The 16,269-nt window shown below is 36.9% G+C and overlaps 1 pseudogene; it reads right to left on the reverse strand.

The window, feature by feature from the left end:
- Nucleotides 1-357: 357 nt before the first annotated feature.
- Nucleotides 358-1,328, reverse strand: LOC130033664 (ataxin-3-like; annotated as a pseudogene).
- Nucleotides 1,329-16,269: the final 14,941 nt, after the last annotated feature.

A 16,269-nucleotide genomic window follows, 5' to 3' on the forward strand; every position in this document is an offset into this window, starting at 1 on the left:
AATTCTAGCCTTAGCCATAAAATTAATTTACTTTACAAAATTGTTCCTATCTATTTTTTTTTAGAAATCAATTTTCAATGTCTTTAATCGCTGAATGCCTCTTTGGCTACTATCTGGAGGATCATTCGTGAGTCCCACAACTGATGTATTTTCCCACTTTTGTCAAATTTGTTTGCAAACCAACCAGTCTTAATTCCTCTGTTGAACATTGTTTTCTTTGACACATTGCCAAAATGGACCCTATGCAATTGTCACGCAGTATAATGTTGGAAAGTATGAATATCTAAATGTTTTTTAAAAGGTATTATTACTTTCCGTCTGTTTTGAGATTATTTTGAACAGTTTCTAAAGACATGGTTACGGCTGCTTACTTGTGGTCGGCCTTTCACATGGGCACATTCGTTGTCTGGGTGTATCTCGCTGCTGCTGCTGCTGCTTTTCAAAGTAGGCTTCTCTTCTCTTTCGGAGTTCTTCTGAAGTCAGGTGTGTACCTGAGGAGTGTGGAGTATCTTGAGATATACTTCTAGAACTACTTTGCATGCTGAGATGAATGGTCCTGCGGAGATCTGCCTCCTGTCTTCCATGTCGATTTTCTGGCAGCTCAGCGCAAGCGTCTTCTGCAGGTCTCTTTCTCCTCTTCATCCACTACCGTCGACCCGTCATTGGATTCCGAGACTTGCTCCCGTTCTGTCTTCTGGATTCTCTGTTCCTTCAACTGTGCTAATTCTTCTCCAATCAGCTTTGGTCGCTGCATCTGTTCGACCCTGATCATCTGCAGGAGCTGGTCGGCTTCACAGTTTGGCAGATCCCCCTTCACCACAAATATAGAATAACCTTGCTGTTGTAACTGAGCCAAGAAAAGTGCAAGCTATGTGTCTGATATTAGTCCTGGACCCTTCCAGAAAGAATTCAAGTTGAATCACTGTTTTCCTAACCTTCTAACTGTAAACCAGTGTTCTTTATAATTGCATATAAATGACTTCTGATTTATGGGATCAATCCTGAGCCTCTGGTACTCTGGACTGTTGAACAGGATTAGTTCTAAACCCCAAACTTTCAAGACATTTCTTATAACTTGAATAGAGAAGAACCCTCTGTCATCCATATTCCCCGAAGGCTGCTGTAAAAATGTGCGGTAGTCCTCACTAGTCAGCCCTCCTGCAATCCTCGTTCTCTTTTCTTCGTCGAGCTGCTGTGCAATTGAAGATAGTTCCACAGGGCTAAAATACTCTCCTTGCAATAGATTATTCAAGCAATGCTGAGCACAAAGTGAGTCTTCTTGTTTCTCGTGGAAGATGGACTTCATGTTTATTTGTCTGGAGCCAAGGACCACCGCGCCTAACCACCCTCTTCCAACACCTCCCCCCTCTCCCCACCTTACCACGCCGCAGCCCACCCTCCTATCTCTTTTTCTTTTCCTTCTAGTTGTCACTAATTTGGTCTAAAAGTCCCTTTTTGTTCTATTTAGTTTGTTTATTTATTTATTCATTCATTTTACTTTTCAGTATATCACCTACACATATTATTTTTACCTATCTATTTGGTTAGATTTACCTTTTTATTTTTTTTAGGGGGGCACAACATGGCATTGCTCAGGGCTTAGTCTTGGCTCTGTGCTCATGAATCACTTATTTCAGTGTTTAGGAGACCATACATAGATCCAGGGATCAAAATCAGCAGCACAAGCTCCTACCTGCTCCCTTGGTGAGATTTAAATAAGAGAATAATAATGCAACACATTGTAAAACATGAATATAACTAAAATATTACCCATCATTAACCATTTCCCTGTTTCCTTAGAAAGAACTTTTATTTCAAATTAATGTAATTTTTGAGCTTTTGCCTCAAATTGAATGAACCATTTTCGTTACTCATGTATTTTAAAAATTATTTAGTCTTATTTCATGCATTAATTCTTCATAACATGTTTAATACCTGAAAGGGAAGCAGATGATTTATAATTCTTAATGATTATATAAATACACCTACTAGGTTATTACTTACCCTATTAATTTATCATTAGCTTTGCTGATATTTTTGTAGTTAGACATGAGTGATAGTGTTTTCCAGTTAACTTTATTTAGAAGAAAGATGTTTTTAAAAATTTGAATCACCAGATCCTCAATAAGCAGTCAAACTGTTGCAACTCCTAAATTTCAACAAGAAGCCAAACTGTTTCAGGATCTCCAGAACGGTATTTCTGAGGTCATTCTGAACAGAAATAAATATACTTCCCTTCTACCAAAGTGGACACATAGCTGCTATATTTTACCTCTTCTTCCATATAAATGAAACTAGCTATACAACTCCTGAAACTCCTCCAATTTTCACAGTATTAACAGCCGTGTAGGAACACAGCAAATTTGGTAGGGAAGCGCACCAAACTCTATGAGAGAAAGAACATAAAAAGCTCAACCAGTATCAATAACCTCAGTAAGTCTTCAAACAATGACTTTTAAACAGCATATCTTGATGTGTGAAACCCTGAATTCAATCTATAACAATCTGTTGTCACAAACTGACTTTTATTGATCTATTTTCTAATCATTCTATTTACCGTTTTGTTTGAGAAAGCAATATAAAGTAAATTTGTTATGCACCTGCTTAAAAAGGCAGGCTTGGAGGGTTGGAGGGAACCTGGGGATATTATATGAAGTAAGGTCACAGCAGTGGTGGGATTGGTGTTAGAATATTGCCTGAAACATCTAACTGTATTATGAACAGCTATGTAAATCATGGCATTATAATAAAAAGTTATAAAAATGAATAAATACTTGAATTTCCAAAAATACATAACTTTTAAGTATTTTTTCTCTCTGACAATCTATCCTTCTTTAAGTATATAATTCAAAAAATATTTTTAAAAGTTATCTGTAGAAAGGAAAAAGAGGAAAAATATTACATGGAAATTCTTTTCTTACCTCTTCATAATATATAACATGATCACATTTACAGTAGCTACTATATATCAATTCATGATAGTTTCCAAAGTCAGTACTGAAAATTCTCATGCATTATATCACTGACTTCTGTAAAAACTCAGGAGAAATAACAATGATTATCATTTACATATATGAGGACACAAGTTGTTTGGAGAGATTAATCTGTTTTAACGCAAAACTAGTCATAAGGCAATGATTCTTGACTAAACATGGTTATTTCCCATTTTCATACTTAGTGATCAACTTATAATTATTCAGATTTAAGAGTTTTTTAGTCTTAGATATAAAAGAGAAGTTACAGAACTACTAAGAGAGCCTTCAGGAAACACTAATATTTTCAAATGTCTAAAACAGCCAGTCAAATATGTACACTGCTAAGTAGGAGAACTATTAAACCAAAGCTCATATATATTATAAAAGTCTAAAATCACAGGACTATGAGTCTTTGATCAATGACATAGCTGAATATAATATTCCTATAACAGAAAAGAATTTCAACATTGTCATCTACACTATACTAACCAATAAATAATTAGCTTAAAGACAATAGAATATCATAGCAAAATTTCTTAGATATAACTATGAAACTACAAAAAATTGAACCCTGGATTTAAGGGATAGTGAGGAAGTAAGTATTTTACAAAATAACTGTAAGAAGTTATTTAAGTTGGGATCAGGCTTTGTGTTAGAGTGCTTATCTTGATGTGTGAAACCCTGAATTCAATCTATAGAAACACAATAAAAGGTTAAGATTATTATTTTTTTAATTTCTGCTGCTTTTGGAGTGTTTTCTTTGTTTTTGGAAAATGGAGAATCAAGGGGATATATATGATTCACATACTGTTACTAAAAGAAATCACCTAAAAAATAACTCTGGAGAATAATAACATTCTGATTGGTATCCTAAGATGACAAGCAAGCCAGAAACTTTCAGAAATTTGGCACTTCAAATATAGGTGGACTCATATTAAAAAGAATATAATTTCTGGCACACAAAATTTAGCCAAGAATTACTGCTTTGTGACTATTTTTGCACTAAAAGAAACAGATTAATCTCTCCAAATAATTTGTGTCCTCACATATGTAAATGATAATCATTGTTATCTCTCCTGAGTTTTTACAGAAGTCAGTGATATAATGCATGAGGATTTTTAATACTGACTTTGGAAACTATCATGAATTGATAAATAGGAACTACTATAAATGTGATCATAAGTTATATATTATGAAGAGGTAAGAAAAGAAAAAAGATAATATACCTCTGTCTTCTAGTATATGTGGGAGTAAATACATTCCCTAATTGAAAACTACTTCTTGTCATGATGATATAAGAATATCTGGGGCAAACTGATTGACAAACAAAAAAGCCTCAGATCCTCTTTTCCTCAGGTCTTAAAATATTTCTGGGTTTGTCTATCAAAAGAAACACAGATGACTTTTCTGACCTATTTAATTTGCCTGTAATAAAATATTTTTTACTGGTACAATTTTTGCTTCAAAACTATTCTGTTTACCATTCTCATCTGATCTATGCTCCTATAAATTATGGGCATTTTAAAGTTCTGCTAAGTCATAAAATTAAGTTTTCAAAAAATTATTTCTTTGTAGGTATAAGAACTTTTAAAGCATTTGTTTATCTTCCATCATTTAGGTTTCCTTAGGCTGTGCTTCACCATTCTTTCTAAGGTTGTGGGTGACTTGTGTGGGGTCTCTAACACTGATTCAGAGGAAGTGTTCTTTGGTCTGGACTTACTGTTACTTTTAGACTAGGGATGTATTGATTCTTGTGTGTTTAACATTATTTTTGCGGGTTTGGGGGCTATGTTGATTGAAGTAAGAGCTAATGGACTATTGGTCTAATGTGATTGAGTAGCCAGGCTTCCCTTGTGGAGAGTTCAGCTTAGGAGGCTAAAATGTGGGTCCAATGCACTATGGAGATGACATAAACTGGCAACAGCGCCCTTGCTCTGAAAGCCATGCACCTTGCTATTAGTTACCTGAAGGGGGAGAGGCTTCACTTCACTTCACAGACACTGGAGTTCAAAGTTCAAGTCCCATTACTGGATCAGCACTTCTAAAGACACAGGAGACTTCCCCTCTCACCTAGGCACTTGTCTGGGTGCCTGTGTCTGCAGAGTCTGTTATAAAAGACTATAAAAGATCTATTCAAAAATATCTATAAAATATCTCTTATTTATTAGTTCAAATTCGGTAAGATATTATTTTTAAAAATATTAATTAAGATAGCTTTATATTTATTTAAAGTCTATGAAAATGCTTCTAGATTTTGCCAAGAAATAGAATAAGTTTATAAGTTCACTATTAGGCACATGGAATTGTAAGCTTTATAAAATACATAAAAGCTTTATATTCACAAAAATACTGGTTGAAAGTATGAAACATATTTATAACAATATTCTAACAATAAGTGTATATGGGGTTGATTCACAGTTGATCAAATGATTGAGGCATAGAAATTTTATTTATGTATAAACCCATCTATATATTTTGATAATTATTTAAATCAAGTATCTAATAATAATTTTTTATATTTATTTATTTTTGTTTAAGAGCCACACCTGATAGTGCTCAGAGCTTATTCCTGGCTCCGTGTTTAGGTTCACTCCTTCTGGTGTAATGGAATCAAATAATGATTGAACCTGGGTCACCTGTATGCAAGGCAAACACCATACATGCTCTGGTCTTTAATTTTGTATACTTAGCAAAATGTATAAACCTAGGACTTTTGTGACTTTGATTACAGTGATCATTTTTATTTATTTATTTATTATTTTTTTTAATTTTTATTAGTGAGACACCATGAGGTACAGTTGTAGACTTACAATTTTTTGTGCTTGGATTTCAATTATACAATGACCAAATACACATCCCTCCACCAGTGCCCATTTTCCACCACCACGGGTCCCAGTATTCCTCCCACCTCCCACCCCCCCATACTCCCCTTCTGTGGTAGGGCATTCCCCCTTGTTCTCTCTCTCTCCTTTTGGGTGCTGTGGTTTGCAAAAGAGGCACTGAGTGGTAATCATGTTTGGACTATAGTCTACTTTCAGCATGCTTCTCCCATCCTTGGAAGATCCTTCCAACACCCTTTATTTGGTGCTCCCTTCTCTGTATGAGCTCCCTTTCCCCCTAGCATGTGTGATTGGACTCCAAGACATGGAGTAAAATTCCTGGTACTAATCTCGGCCATTCTTGGGTGTTAGTCTCCTATTTTGTTACTTTATGTTCCCCAGTGCCACCATCAAGAACATCTTGCAGCGACTGGAATGGGAAGGAATGGGAGTGAAGATAGATGGTCGACAACGACACTACCTCCGCTTTGCTGATGATATTGTTTTAATAACACCAAACATCAGCCAAGGGCACAAATGCCGGCCGACTTTGACCGTGAGTGTGAAAAGGTAGGACTACAGCTGAATCTTACAAAGACAATGTTTATGAGAAACAGGCTTATTCCTGATGCCCCATTCGCTCTCAACGGAATGATCATCTCTGAATGCAACAGCTATGTGTACCTAGGTCGAGAAGTCAACATGACAAATGACCTGGCACCCGAGCTGCGCAGGAGGAAGAGAGCGGCTTGGAATGCCTTCAAGAACTTCGAAGAAATAGCTAAGAGAATGAAGAACCTCCGGCTCCGGGCACATCTCTTTGATTCCACTGTTCTTCCTGCATTAACATATGCCTCAGAGACCTGGGCCCTATGCAAACAAGATGAGAACGCTATTCAGGTCTCCCAAAGAAGAATAGAAAGAGCTATGCTTGGAATATCACGTTTCACTCAAATGAGAGAAAGAATCCGGAGTTCTGACATCCATCGATGATCAAGAATCAGGGATGCTGTCTCATTTGCCAAGGTGTCGAAAATCAGATGGGCTGGTCACGTAATGAGATTTAAAGAGGACCGCTGGACTAGAGCTGTTACCAACTGGATTCCACGGGATGTCAAAAGACCGCGTGGCCGCCCACCTACCAGATGGTCAGACTTCTTCATCAAGATCATGAATGATCGGTTTGAGGCTTTTCATGTTCCCAGAGTGAGCAGATGCCATTGGGTACACTAGCACGCGACAGGGACAAATGGAGACTTTACTGGCGCCCGCTCGAGCAAATCGACGACTAATGGGAAGTTAAGTGATTAAGTGATGTTCCCCAGATGAATGCAATCTTTCTATGTCTATCCTTTCTTTCTGAGTCATTTTGCTTAACATGATACTTTCCATGTAGTAACACTTGTATGTACAGTGATCATTTTTGATAAACTGAAATAGTGCACATCACATAAATGCTGTAGTTTAATGTTTGAAAAGGCACTACAAATAATGACTAAGTTCCTTGGAAGGTAGAATACATATTTTTCTATGTTTTGACAGTAGGCATAGGAAAACAAAGGTTTAGTATAGCATATTGCTTCCAGGATCTTAGTTTTATTGCAGGATTGAAAGGAATAAATTTATTATTTCATGTTATAATAAACATAGACATATTAAACAAAATTCAAATTAACATAAAATTTAAGATGAAAATATATTGCAAATTTATTGTGTAGTTGAGCAGTTCTGACCATATTTATAATTTTTGAGAGATGAGTATTGACCATTATAATAATAAAAGGGCTATATCTATAAATGTTAAGAAATATTACTTTATTTCTTTCTCAGTACCTGGTAAAATACTTACTTGCTCTAATGCTACCATCTTTCTTTCTGGATGATTTTATAAATAACCTTTTACTGATTTGTTTCTTTAATGAAAATATATATTTTGCCATGAATCAGAGTGGAAAAGAAAAACTGCATAAGATCCACACCTTATCTCCAGGTGATTTATAATGTAAAATTAAATCTACAAATATTAATTAACCATAATTCTAAAACATGAATAGAAAGGTAAACCATTGGCTTATTTGCCAATACAAAAAAAATACTGTATTGTTTTATTTGCATAAGAGGTATAAAGCTGTCAAAATTAGAAAAGCAGAAACAAAACAATGAGCTTCTCCAGAGTAGAGGGAACTAAAATAGAAAGTTATTATTAATTAATTTTCTTTAAATGATATATAATGAAATAATGGTAGTTGGTGATAATAATTACACACATATCTGAATATATTTAATAACACTGAACTGTGCACTTGAAAATAGTTAATATGTTAAATTTACATATCATCACGAATCACGAATCACGACCATCCTCTTACTCGTCGATTGCCTCGAGCAGGCCCCAGTAATGTATCCTTCATCCTAGCCCTGAGATTATATTCAAGGCTCTTTAGGAGAATGAGACCCATCATTGTTACTGGTATTTGGCATATTGGGTACGCCACGGGGAGTTTGCCAGACTCTGCCGTGTGGGCAGGCTACATTCGGTAGCCTGCCAGTTTGTCCAAAGTAGGAATGAGATAATGAGATGTCATAATAAGATGTTCCAGGAACTGGTGTTTATAGTCTCTGAGTCTTGGCCGTTGATGGGATTACAGGGCGCCAGGGGGCCAGTTGGTGGGTGTGACTCCCGCCTACTGGAATTTGGAGGATCTGGGTGGAGGATGCTCGGCCCCAATCCGAGTAGGCTTGGAGATCTCGGCCCCGAAACCCACGTGACTTTGTCCCTCTGCCAGTACCTTCATGTGTGCGGAGAGTGGTCTCAGCATGGTGGTGGCTGTTCCTGGAGGTCTTTGGCTGCCGGAGCCCTGGTCGGGGCAGGGAGGAAAGCTCAACCTGCTCCCCTGCAAGGGGCCCTGGCGAGGGCAGCCAGGAGCGGGGGCAGGAGACATATCATCATAAGCAAATTTTTAAGTATTACCTAGATTAGGATAATTCTTTTTTTGACAATTACTTAGGTTACCGGCTGGAGTGATAGCCCAGCAGGTAGGGTATTTGCCTTTCATGCGGCAGACCTTGCCGACCTGGCCTACCTGGGTCCCATTACTCAGCCCCTCTTGGAGAGCCCACCAAGCTACCGAGTATCTCGCCTGCAAGGCAAAGCCTGGCAAGCTACCTGTGATGTATTCGATATGCCAAACACAGTAACAACAAGTCTCGCATTGGAGATGTTACTGGGCCCACTAGAGCAAATTGATGAACAACGGGAGGACAGTGCTACAGTACTACTTAGGTTACATATAAAAATAGGTAATGTAATTTATCAGATTATGTTAATTATTTATTTATAAATTTTCATTGAAATAATTTGCACAGATACTAAGAATTTTCTATCAAACTATGTAGGAAACAAGAGTTAGTGCAGAATATAGTTTAAGGAATATTAAATCTTACTCATATTCATACTCTTAATTATAAGAATTTTTAGAAGATTTCTTAAATATCTAAGAAAAAAATAAATTCAGTGAATTTATTTGAATTAGATACATAAAAGTTTGCTTCTATGATATTTTTTTCTTAGATAGTATAAGTTATATTTAATCATTTACTTCCTCCTGTTTTTTTATTTTATAAAAGCACATTTTACTAATTTGGTTATTTGATGCACATTTTGATGACCATAAATTTGAAATGATTAGTCTAATGTACCTGGTCCAGTGTATCATTAATAGTACAACTAAGTAGAGGTTTAACTAGGCAATTATTTTTCAATTATTAGAAAATATTCTCAGGAAGCAGGAGAGGATAGCATAGCTTGTAAGGCGTTTGCCTTGCATGTAGTCAACCTGGATTCTCTCTTTGCAAGTCCTGTGGGGTCCACATCATTACAGAAATGACTCCTAAGCATAGTGCCAGCAGTAAGCCCAGGATATCTCCAGGTATGGCCCAGAAACAAACAAACAAAAATAAGTTCCAGGTTTTTGTTAATATCACAAAAATATAATATTTTCTATCCTAGTATACATGGTTTTTAAATCATATGACCATTGCCAAATATATTATTGCTTAAATTATAACACAATTCTTTTTAATAACAATCAAAATTAGTTGCTTTTTAAACAAATCTCAAGTGTAATCATATTTTAAAAATACCAACTTATGCAAATGACAGTATGAGATTTTCACTCTATAGAGAAAAATTTGACATATTGATCTCTATTTTTCCAATGTAGTATGACAAAGCAAATTCCTGGAAAAAAATAAGATTCTCATCAGGGTAGTAGGGAAAATTCCCCCTCCATTTCAATTTTTTTTGAGTTTGGATGAGCTAGTAAATTAATATATTAGACATATAAGTATAAATAATACAAAACTTAATTGTATACATATGTACATATGGAGAATTTATATCACTGTAAAGTCTAAAATAAATGGAGCAAACCTAAGGTACATATACTTGTTTGTGCCAAAGAGTCTGGAATATTGGGGGCAGAATTTTTCCTCACAACAGCAAATGATTTCATATGACAAAAATCAAGCCTCTAGATGTTTGCCTCACCTTAGGTTGTTTTCTCTATGTGTGTGTTGTGGGTAAGTGTGAGTGGATACAGTTTGAAATCTAAGACTTCTTCATTCTTCCTATGGCCTCCACTCATTTCAGTTCTACATACCAATGTAATTGGTACTGGTATTAGAGAAGAACTACTTTGAATAACTTGGGGAAAAAAATCTAACTGGTCCTTTGATTTTAGAGATGGAGGGAGTGGGAGAATCTCTACTCTGATTAGCGTGAATAAGAGTGACTAGCTAGGAAACTCAGAATTCAAGTAAATTAATGAGCTGGTGGTAAAACCCTTGAGGGTTTTGATGTTTTTGTTTGTTTAATTTGATTTTGTTCCGGCAAATGAAGCTAAGGATCCATGACAACTCAAAAACATTATGCCAGCAGAACTGCGAGTCTGCTTCCCTGATATGAGATAACACAGTATCCTGGTTTAACCAATTAATTAACCATATTCTGCAGCAAGATGACGTTTAAGAAGCATAACCATAGATCAAGACTTCCTTTTTCTAATTTTATTTTGGGGTAATGCTGTTTGTTTTGTGGTGCTTTAGGGCTTACTTTTTGCTCTATGTTCAATAGTGACTCTAGCAGTGCTCAGGGGACCCAAACATAGTACTGAAAATTCAAACTACGATTAACTGTAGGCAAGGCAAGTGCTATAACTCTTGTAGTATCTCTCTGGCAGAACCAGAATTTTTAATCCCAGCTCACATAAGCCTACTTTTACCCAACACACAGTATTGTAGGAGACCATCTGGAACTGTGCAAATTTCACTCTCATCAGGAAATTTTAAGATATTCCTTCCCACTAAAAACATGTCCAAGGAAAACTAATGGGAAGTTAAGACTTTTACTTTCACTAAATTGACATGAGTCTGACAATAGCATGCTTGCCTCATTGGTATCAGAGAAAGCTATTAAGAATAATTAAGCACTTCTACTGCTATCAAACAAAGAAGTGTCAGTAAAGTTATAAGGAAGGGCTGAAAATTGCATCCTCACCCAAAATTATCAACTCTCAACTTCCCTTCAAATGTAACAATTACTTAAGTCGTTTCACTTACTTTGCCAGAGAAATTCTAAAGGAAGGTAAATCAAATGCAAGATAACCAACCTCTAAAACTCAAAATATAGTATCCTGTTTCAATGGAAATCAGGTTTAGTGTTAAAACCCAGGAAGACTTAAATTAAATGATTTAAGGGTCAATTTGAGGTAGGCAGGTAGATAGGAGAGGGCCCATGGCAATGGAATATCTTAGAAGTAATAAATCCAATAACCCTGAAGCTGCAAAAATTAAGGCCTAAGTCTAGTAAGATCTTCCTGGTGCCAGTGACAGACACTGAGGAGGTTAGAGATACACACTTAGCAGAGACAGAGACAGCAAGTAAGGACCAGAAGGAGATTTATGACACCTGAAAGACCCCCACTTCTGCCAGAAGAACTACAGACCTAGAAAAACCCACTTGACAACCACTCTAGCAATGGACTATTACCAACCTAGATATCCCCATATGGAATTAGGTTGAAGAAACTCTATAAAAGCCACCTTGAACAAAGGAAGGGCGCATATATGCTGCCCAAAGCCTTGTGATGATTGTGCCCACATGGCCAAGCACACGTGCTGCCTGAACACATGTGTTGTCTGTATCTTCCTTCTTCAGATGTGTACTGAGGAAGATGTGTACTTCACCTTTGGAGAAGTCCATCTTCTCCTTTGAGTGTGTTACTCTCACTTTCTCTTCCTCCTTTCCCTTTCTAAAAACTTCCAAATAAAATCTGTTTTTACTTCACTGTTCATCTACTCCTGAAATTCCTTTCTTCCAGGAAGACAAACAAGAGCCTATAAACCTTGGGTAAGGAGTAGGACTTAATCTCTTTTCCTGCAAAGAGTAAATTCTCTATCCATCATAAGCCATCCATACGGGCCCACCAACTTCAAATTCATGCCAATGAAGAGAAGACAGAAACACTGAAATGAATATAGAAATAAATGATGAATCAACAAGTAAGTGAATGGGTGAATAAATGAATGCCAAGGTACTAAGCCAACTGGAAGATAGACCTTGAATTCTCCTCTGAAAAAATATATTTTATTGTGATTCCTCTCTTCAAGACATTGAGTTATTTTAAAAATCAATTTTAAAGCTTTATGATACAGGTATGTCTTTCTTGATCACTTGATCACTTGACTTCCCGTTAATGGTCGATTTGCTCAAGCAGGTGCCAGTAGCATCTCCATTTGTCCCTGTCCCGTGCTAGTGTAGCCCAATGGCGTCTGTTCGCTCTAGGAACACGAAGAGCCTCAAACTGATCGTTCATGATCTTGATAAAGAAGTCTGACCATCTGGTAGGTGGGCGGCCACGCAGTCTTTTGACATCCTGTGGAATCCAGTCCGTAACAGCTCTAGTCCAGCGGTCCTCTTTAAATCTCATTACGTGACCAGCCCATCTGATTTTCGACACCTTGGCAAATGAGACAGCATCCCTGATTCTTGATCATTGACAGAGGTTGGAACTCCGGATTCTTTCTCTCATTTGAGTGAAACGTGATGTTCCAAGCAGAGCTCTTTCAATTCCTCTTTGGGAGACCCAAATAGCGTTCTCATCCTGTTTGTGTAGGGCCCAGGTCTCTGAGGTGTATGCTATTGCAGGAAGAACAGTGGAATCAAAGAGATGTGCCTGGAGCTGGAGGTTCTTCTTAGCTATTTCTTCGATGCTCTTGAAGGAGTTCCAAGCCGCTCTCTTCCTCCTGCGCAGCTCGGGTGCCAGGTCATTTGTCATGTTGACTTCTCGACCTAGGTACACATAGCTGTTGCATTCAGAGATGGTCGTTCCATAGAGAGAAAATGGGGCATCAGAAATGAGGCTGTTTCTCATAAACATTGTCTTTGTAAGATTCAGCTGTAGTCCGATCTTTCCACGCACATGGTCGAAGTCGGCCAGCATTTGTGCCACTTGGCTAATGTTTGGTGTTATTAAAACAATGTCATCAGCAAAGCGAAGGTGGTGTAGTTGCCGACCATCTATCTTCACTCCCATTCCTTCCCATTCCAGTCGTCGCATGAAGTTCTCTAGGGTGGCACTGAAAAGTTTCGGTGAAATGGTATCACCCTGCTGAACCCCTCTCTTGACATCAATGATTACTTCTTTGTAGAAGTAATGTCTTTCTTAATAAGTTAGAAAACATCTCTTTGAAATGGAATCAACAAGGACAATAGTCTCTCTCTCTAGACCAAAGAGTACACATTTATTTTAACTGAATATCACTTAGCACACCCAAATGACCCAATCACATAAAAAGTAGTTCTGTGTGCTTATTAATGGCATGTGATAAGCAAAACCCTCTCATATTACCCAATATTTTCCCACTGTCTCATTCAACTTCTTGAAAATTCCACTACTCTTTGTTCTAGTGAAGTTGAAATTAGGTTCAGTTCTAAACACTCTCCTTTTATTCCAATAGACATGAATATCTCTTTCCCAGTTTAACCTTTTCCTGTATAACTATTATTTTGACACTTTTCACAACAGTGAACTATCAGCATTGCTTGATAGTCTTTCTCAAAGAAATATGCATCTCTTTTTAGTTTCTCTTTCCTTCTTGGTTTCTCATTGCTCATTGCTTTTTTTTATTCCTCTAGAACAGTGCAGAGTCTCCTGCCCCCATGCCTGGCTGTCCTCACCTGTGCCCCTTGGAGGGGAGCGGGTTGAGTTTCCCTCCCCACCCCGACCAGGGCTCCAGCAGCCGAAGACGTCCAGATCCAGCCACCACCATGCTGAGACCACTCTCCACACGCATGAAGGTACTGGCAGAGGAACACAGGCATGCGGGTCCTGGGGCTGAGAACTCCAAGCCTGCTCGGATTGGCGCTGAGCATCCTCCACCCAGATCCTCCATCTTCCAGTAGGCAGGGGTCACACCCACCAACTGCTCCCTGTCGCCATGTAATTCCATCAATGGCCAAGACCCAGAGACTATAAAATCCAGCTCCCGGAAGTGCGAGGACATCTTATTATCTCATTCTTGCTTTGGACAGCCTGGCAGGCTACCAAATGCAGAGTCTGGCAAATTCCCCGTGGCGTACCCAATATGCCAAATACCAGTAACAATGATGGGTCTCATTCTCCTAACCTTGAAAGAGCCTTGAATATGGCATGTTTTAAAATCTCAGGGCTAGGACGAAGGAGACGTTACTGGTGCCTGCTCGAGGCAATTGACAAACAGCAGGATGGTCGTGATCATGATCGTGATTCCTCTGGTTAAATTTTTCTTTACATATAATTTGAGATATCAGTGAGAAGCCTTGGTTAAGCACTGCTAATCAAGTTATCTTACTTTGTTATCTGGACAAATATGTTCTGCTCATCTCAGAAAATCATTACACTCTTAAAACACTTACAAATCATGCAAAATTAGTGGACTTGTTTATATACAGAAAGTCAAATAAGGCATCAAAATATTGAAGCAAATGACTTAGAAGAGAAAGGACTGTTCTATATAGTTCTGCTTTTCCTAGCATACTTTGAGCCAAGTGTTTTGGCAACAACCATCTGAGTGCAAAAACCCCAAGTTTAACCTTTGCCAACTTTCAGAGTGTTTACATCTGCCCTTGACTGACTTAAGAGATACCCATGGGGAGGATTGTGCTGCTGGGAGATAAAAGTCCCTCCTACTAATTATAGGTTCTTTTTTCTCCTGCCCAATTCAAGTGTATATTACCTCATTATGAATAATTCCCTTTAAAAAGAATGTAATTCTTTATCACCACCCATTACTTCAGAGTGCTCCAGGCAAACCCCAGAAGACTTTGTAAAATGGTGCATTCTCCAAACATAGAAATGAAAACAAAAGAATGATAGAAAAGTGCTACAAGGAATCAAAATCAAAATTCTTATTCTTGCCTGTAGTTTACAGAGAAATATTAAAAAGCTTTTGGGACATTGACATATATAAATTTAAATTAAGATTGTTCCTAGAAATATCTATTGTCCAGAATAAAATTTCAAAAAAAATTCCTAATAATATTATGTAATTATGCATTATACCTCTTTAATAAGTATGTATTTTTAATTTAGTAGTGCTATCATTTTAATGAAAAAGAATTTGATACCAACTTCATTATTTCTTTTTTGAGCAGGGTGGGACAGATCCAGTAGTGCTTAAAACTTACTTCTGGCTCTCTGGAAGGTATCAACCCCGGCAGTGCTCAGAGAAACATATGCAGTACTAGGGATCAAACCTGTATTGACTACTTGCAAGGCAAAAGTCTTTTTCTTTGTAATATCTCTCGGACCCTCAAATTGTCATTTTTAAAAACATGATTTGTGTGTGTCCTGAGTAACTCATCTTTATCAGAAAGTTTATTCCTGAAGAGAATTGAATAAAATAGTTTAAACAATTTTTTAAATTTTATAATTGTAAAATATATTGTAAAGAATTATTTGAAGGCATATCCACCAGAATATCTCGACTCTAACATTATTTTGTAAACATGAGACAGAAAAAAATAAATCAAATTACTGTGTAATAAAATAATCAAACTTTAATTTATAAAATACCTTGTTTTATAATAAAAATAACAATAATAGAATTTTTAGTAAGAACTTTATTACAGAAAAGCAATGTGATTGGTATGAAATATATAAAATGATAGACAAAACCACATATAATAATAACAATAACACCTAGAGTTTTGCAGAGATAAAAAAACACTAATTCTACTAGCAGTTCACAATTGTATGGTTTACATTTAGATGATTTACACAGATGGGAATAGAGATTTTTTAAAAGCAAGTTGCTCTTAATAATAAAGAAGTTGGCGTCAAGTAGTTTTCAACAGAAATAATCACTGCATATATTTAAAATTTAATAAATTTTATTTAATAAGTTAATTTGTATATGAAGTGATTATAGGACTT

This window comes from Sorex fumeus, unplaced genomic scaffold (assembly GCF_029834395.1).
Source record: "Sorex fumeus unplaced genomic scaffold, SorFum_2.1 ptg000054l, whole genome shotgun sequence".
In the NCBI taxonomy this organism is placed as follows: Eukaryota; Metazoa; Chordata; class Mammalia; order Eulipotyphla; family Soricidae; genus Sorex; species Sorex fumeus.